The sequence below is a fragment of the Anneissia japonica genome, unplaced genomic scaffold, assembly GCF_011630105.1.
Source record: "Anneissia japonica isolate Jap-2015-1 unplaced genomic scaffold, ASM1163010v1 scaffold3626_len63805_cov211, whole genome shotgun sequence".
Taxonomy (NCBI): domain Eukaryota; kingdom Metazoa; phylum Echinodermata; class Crinoidea; order Comatulida; family Comatulidae; genus Anneissia; species Anneissia japonica.
The window spans coordinates 30,805-37,467 of record NW_022709506.1 but is presented as its reverse complement, the minus strand read 5'-3'; the positions used below and the strand labels follow the sequence as shown (position 1 = coordinate 37,467).

The 6,663-nt window shown below is 32.4% G+C and overlaps 1 long non-coding RNA gene across 1 annotated transcript; it reads right to left on the bottom strand.

The window, feature by feature from the left end:
- Nucleotides 1-3,007: 3,007 nt before the first annotated feature.
- LOC117106695 lies at nt 3,008-4,817 on the bottom strand. The gene is made up of 4 exons (XR_004445121.1): nt 4,591-4,817; nt 4,283-4,348; nt 3,928-3,982; nt 3,008-3,579 (listed from the first exon to the last, which is right to left on the bottom strand). It is a non-coding gene; the product is annotated as an uncharacterized LOC117106695 (long non-coding RNA).
- Nucleotides 4,818-6,663: the final 1,846 nt, after the last annotated feature.

Genomic DNA, 6,663 nt, shown 5'->3' with positions numbered 1-6,663 from the left:
GCTTCGGGTCATTGGGTTTTGTAAAGTTATTCATTGGTTTTTATCTTGAATTTGCGTGTAGTGTATGCCATCAAATCGCTTCCTTTTTTAGGGGGTTTTTGCTGAATAGCCTGTACGACCGTTGTCACGACTATTTCTTTTCACTTTTTTGGACCATTATCTATTTAATTATTTATTAAAGAGGGTACGTACGACAAAAAAAAAAAAAAAAAAAAAAAGTAACATTCTTTTAAGACAATCTAAACAGATTGTCGTACCACTGCTATAACTTATAAAAATAGGCCTGTAAGATTAAGTTTGGTTTATGTTACAATGTTAAGTGAATCTGATTCTCGCTTATAAAAACAAACAACAATGATCAATAATCGGTTCAATTGCTTTAAAATAAAGAAGCTTATTATTATTATTATTAACTTATTATTTTTTTCTTGGAATCAACATTATTCATTATAGGGTCCTTAGATTTATTATTATTGTTATTTTAATAACATTATATGTAGTGTAATGGTTTCTTTAATTGATCGACCTAATATTACTATCCTCAATAATTTAATTATTGTGATCGATCCTTATAATCGTTGATGTTGGGCAACTCGGACAGCGTCGTATGACGTCAAGAGCATGTTCTGTGTTGTGGTTGTGTTTAGGCCTATTATGAAATGGTAAATTACTGTAAGTTTTTTTTTAAATTTTATAAATGATTTTTAATGATACCTATCTTGCACATAATGGAAGCCCAGCATTGTTTTAATTGAACTCATATTTGTACTTTCGTTAGCCAAATTATCGGAAATTCGTTATAATTAGTGAAAATGATAAATAAGCATTCAGTCCGCTAAAGCCCAATTTTACAGTAGTTTTCTTTAGCTGTGAAGTTTTGCAAACGACTTTTATTTAATTTTGCAGTGTTATCAATTATGGGAGACTGTTTTGAACCTAATTTTGCACTGTAATATACCAAGTTATACTTCATTGTCGGTCCTCCCGATCATGTAGGTATGGCCATGGTTCGACATATTTCCTCCATGATGCAAACATGATGTTGAAGGTCGTCGTGGTTACACATCGATACTCAATTAATTGTCTTCAGAATCGCATGTGGCACTGGAAAATGATGCCAGCTACTGAATTACAATTTCATCTCCACTCCACTGACCACCAAAATGTCGCTTTGTTACTATTATTATTATTATTGTTGTTGTTGTTATTATTGTATTATTAATGTAAATTAATACCTTTAATATGCAAATAGTAATACTACTAATAACAATAATAATAATAATAATTATTATTATGAATAATAATATTTCATTGTTATTATTATTATCGTTATTATTATTATTATTATTATTATCATAATATTTATTATATAATTATTATCATTATTATTATTATATTGTTATTATATTTTTATTATACGTTTTATTTTTATTATTATTGTTAATGTTAGTATTAGTATTATATCGTCATTTTTAATTATCAGTATCTACTGATATCTGATACATACATACATTTCTATATCAGATATACTGATATTTACTGATATCTGATACATACATACATTTCTATATCAGATATACTGATATTTACTGATATCTGATACATACATACATTTCTATATCAGATATACTGATATTTACTGATATCTGATACATACATACATTTCTATATCAGATATACTGATATTTACTGATATCTGATACATACATACATTTCTATATCAGATATACTGATATTTACTGATATCTGATACATACATACATTTCTATATCAGATATACTGATATTTACTGATATCTGATACTTACACTTCTATATCAGATATAGTGATATATACTGATATCTGATACAAACATTTCTATATCAGATATACATACACTACAGTATGTCTACTCTCTCAGCAGCTATATCTGATATTTCTATATCAGATATACATACAGTATGTCTACTCTCTTAACTGCTATATCTGATATTTCCATTAACCTATATCATCTATCATGACAATAGGCGTTTAAACACACCCTGTGAGTTCACCCCCTATTGGAGCAGCGTGAGCGCCTCGTCTCCAACACGGCCCCCTGTGGTCGTGACGATAGGTGTATAAACAGGTGTTTGCAACGATAGGGTTAAGGTTAGGGGCATCACCATTTTAGTCTATATTTGAGTTTATTTTTAAGGTTAGGGTTAGCCTATTCAGACTCAGTTCACAGCCCCTGTGAGTTCACAGCCCCTGTGAGTTCACCCCCTATTAAGAGCCGCGTAAGCGGCTCGTTGTCCCCAACACGGCCCCCTGTGATCATGACGATAACTTTGCAACGATAGGGTTAAGGTTAGGCACCTCACCATTTTAGTCTATATTATTTTTTGAGTTTATTTTTAAGGTTAGGGTTAGCCTATTTAGACTCAGTTCACAGCCCCTGTGATCATGACGATAGGCGTTTAAACAGACCCTGTGAGTTCACGCCCCCTGTGATCGTGACGATAGGTGTATAAACAGGTGTTTGCAACGATAGGGTTAAGGTTAGGCGCATCACCATTTTAGTCTATATTTGAGTTTATTTTTAAGGATAGCAATTATAACACTACACGCTACAGTAATTATTCGTAGAAGTCTAATGAAGATAAGCCTATCTAGTGACGTTAAAGGGTCGAAACCAGGACATAACTCCGACTTTAGATTGACAATGATTGAAAAATGTTAAATACAGGCACAATGTATACATCCTATGTACAGAGTCCAGTTAGAATATGTAATTATGTATCAAATTGATATATTATTATTACTGTACTATTATTATTATTATTATTATTATTATCATATACATACATACAAATATATATTTGTATATTTTCTTATAAGTCATATAATTCAGCTTGTCAGACGGTCTTTAAGGCACAATGCTACACCACCTTCGTTAGACCCACTCTTAAATATGCCTCTGCCACTTTGGCTCCTCACACACAAGCCAATATCAATATACCTGTATATATACAGTATACATTAACAAAATAACATTATTTAATTCAAGATTTGAAAAGGATGACATTTATCAATGATGTTTTAAGAATTCCGCATGAAGGGCGATGCAAAAATGGATCCGTATTTGATGGAATCGAGGCATTTTTTATGTTTTTTTATCGTTTTGCATATCATGTCGATATGCAGACATGGTTCCAAACTTCGGTCGGTCATAACAGAGCTGTTTTTGGCAACGTGCAAAATCGTGGACATCATTATTTACGACAATTGTAACCATATTTTGGAAACTCTCCAACAGCCATGACTTGCTCCAGATAAGCTTCAAGAATTTTGTAATGTTATTCAAACTAAGGGCGCACCGCTCAACAACTGTTGGGGAGGGGGGTTCATAGATGGGACCGTTCGACCCGTTTGTAGACCTGTACAGTCGCAAAGAATTATGTAAAATGGACATAAAAGAATTCATGGTAATTAATTTCAGTCTGTTGTCGCTCCAAATGGATTAATCGCAAACCTCGGCTCTTCGAATTTTATTTGTAGCTAAAAATATTTGAATTGAGCATCTCCTTTACTAAATCATTGTCCATTTCTTCATCCCATCTAAATAAGAAAAAAAAAATTAAATTCATTGAAAATTATTATAAATGGCATTTGTTGATAAAGTTTACTCAAGAATAAAGTTCCATTATTGCATTAATCAACATGACATTACATACATTTGATGTGAGGGGCTTAGTATTTGAGGTCATCATAATAGTACTCATTTTCTAAGAGATACATTAAGTCCTCATTTTATTAGTAGAAAAAAAGAAATAAAAAATTAAGATGTTTTTTATGGTGCAAAGTAACAAAAACTTTAACAGGTTTGAGTTAAATATTGGCAGTGGTATTGAAGGAATATATACGGTATACAGTATTTGTTCATTTACATTGACATATCACTAATACCTTTTGATCTTTTTTGTTGCTGATTCTTGATCTGCTGATGTGGTCAATGGTGCTACTGAAATTAATAAAATTATACATTGATTGAAATATTANNNTATTATTTTATATTATTATTTAATATTATTATTGTTTATTATTATTTAATATTATTATTATTATTAAGTGTTATTGTTGTTGTTGTTGTTATTATTATTATTAATATTTGGTTACTTTATCATTTTTGTTATTTATTATGATATTATGAATTTTTACTATTATTATTACTATTAGCTATTTGGGTTTATTACAAACAAGTAGTTTCGCCTGCTATGGTGACCGTATTCTAAGACAAGATCAATAAGGTTGGAAAACTTACCAGTACAAATCAGCTTATCTTGAAAACCTACAACAATGGGTATTGCTCCTGGTGTTTGTTGTCCATCTGAAACAGATACAGTAAGCGTGTACATAACTGGTAAAAAAGATAGACTCAAAATGTGTGTTGTAAAATTGCATGATGGTATTACAGTATTAAAAAAAAGGGAAAGAAAAAGAAATCTCTACCCAAAAAACGAACATACCTAGGCCTCAGGCCTCTATAAAATATCTAGACCTAAATAAAACAGCACATTACTAAAATCCAATTTAACAAAAAAGTAATATAGCCTATAGGCCTTAACTTACATGCAAAAAGCTGTTGGATAGAGTTGATTCCGGAACTTGCAGTTGTAGTGGGTAGAGTACAATTGAACGTTAATAATCTGAAAAAGTAAAATCAATGAATATTTACTAACTTAGGTACAGTATGTCATTTATTTTTTAGGCCCTAGCCTAGCCTTAGGCCATGCCTAATTATAGGAATAATAAATAACCCGATGCATCTGCTTTTTCGTATCTAATTTATTTTTATATTTTTTCTTCAATCCATATATTCTTGTAGGGCTTTATGTCTTTATAGTAGTAGTAGTAGTACAGTAGTAGTAGTAGTAGTATGTAGGATACTAGGCCTAGACCTACATAGGCCTAGTATAGACCTAGCCTAGGCCTATACTACTAGGCCTAGGCTAGGCCTTTATATAGGCCTACACTATATTAATTAGGCCTAGGCCTATGGGTGGGCGTTCGCGAAGTTTAGATATGGATGATCGAAGCCTTACGTTATTTTTACTCTATGAAAACAAACAAAAATAAAAGTGATAGGCCTACCTATACCATTACCATTATCAATCATTGAAACAAAAGTAATCATATTCATATATAAGGTTTAAACTTACAATTTTCTAGCTATATTTTCTTGGTGAACAACGTCAGAGCCCAGCAAGATATTCGCGAGCTTGAAAACGAATCTATCTAGTGTTGACCTGGTGTACGTGATCAACTGCCAATTGACATACTGTGATTGGTCAGAAGTGTATGTCTGTGACGACGGATTCCCGGCTGATTTCACGTCCTCTACGAATGAACTCGACGAAACCCAAGCATTATAAATATAATTACGCATGCGCATATGCCTTACAATAACGTCATACCGTTCCAAGTAACTCGTCGTCGCAGATCTAAAACTCGCTAATGATGATGAGGGTGGTGATGATGATAATGATGATGATGATGATGTGGGTGGTGGTGGTGGTGATGATGATGATGATGATGATGCTTTGAATTGATCGGTAGTTTATCACAAAAACAAAATTGTATGTTATTAAAATCTTACCTTTAGGTGAATTTTCAGAGGAGAAAACTGCTGAACAAAATCCAGTAAATGTTGTTTCTGCCATTTGAGACACAGCGATTTTTCACCGGCAAGAACAAATTCAGAGAGAAGCCAGATGACCCAACCTACATCATTTTCTAGCAACCATTTAAAAGTCTGTCCAGAATATTTACCAAAAGTAATTATTAGGTTTGACTTCCACATGTCTTGCCCAGTTCTTTTTGCGGCCTTCATAGCTGTTTCTTCTTCAAACCATATTTCAGGGATAGTTTGCCTTTTCTCCTGTTTCACTATATCCTTGGCCTGTAAAGAAGCCTTGAGTACTGCTTCATGTGCATTATAAAGTAGTATTTCTGGATACAGATGAACTTTCATATGTCTGTCCAAATGCTGTTTCAATGTAAATTTTTTATTACATTTTATACATGCTAGAGCCTTTGGTTCATGAACTTTTAAGTGGTGGGTAAGACTTGATTTTTCTGCAAACTTTGCGTTACACTTGGACATGCATGCTCAGCTTTCTCCATTTTTATCTGAGGATGGAAGAAAAATACCAATTGAAAAATATTAAAAAAAGAAATTAAAAACTGTTTAGACTACATCAAATTGATGTGTAAATGAAATGAAAACTAAATTTACCTCAACATTTTTTATAAGATAATAATAAAACCCTAACTCAGGCTAGCCTATGTCTTAATATAAATATGATGTGAATTTTTTTCTACTGTTAAATGCTAATACATATTCATTCATAGAGTAGTATCGAGAGGCCCGCTGGGGTGATGAATAAACCGTCTTTTCTAATTATTGAAGATGAAGCAGATTGATGATGATAGAATTTTAAATCTACATATATACAGTATGAAAAAGTGGGAAAACCGTGATACTTATTGGGCCTAGGCCTCCCTTACACTTTTCATCACCCTACTTCTAGTAGTAGTCCCTGGTAGTAGGCTAAGGTCATAGCCTCCTATGCTAGCTCTGTCTCTTATACACATCTAGATGTGTATAAGAGACAGCATTCAATCAGTCTATTATTTGTATGA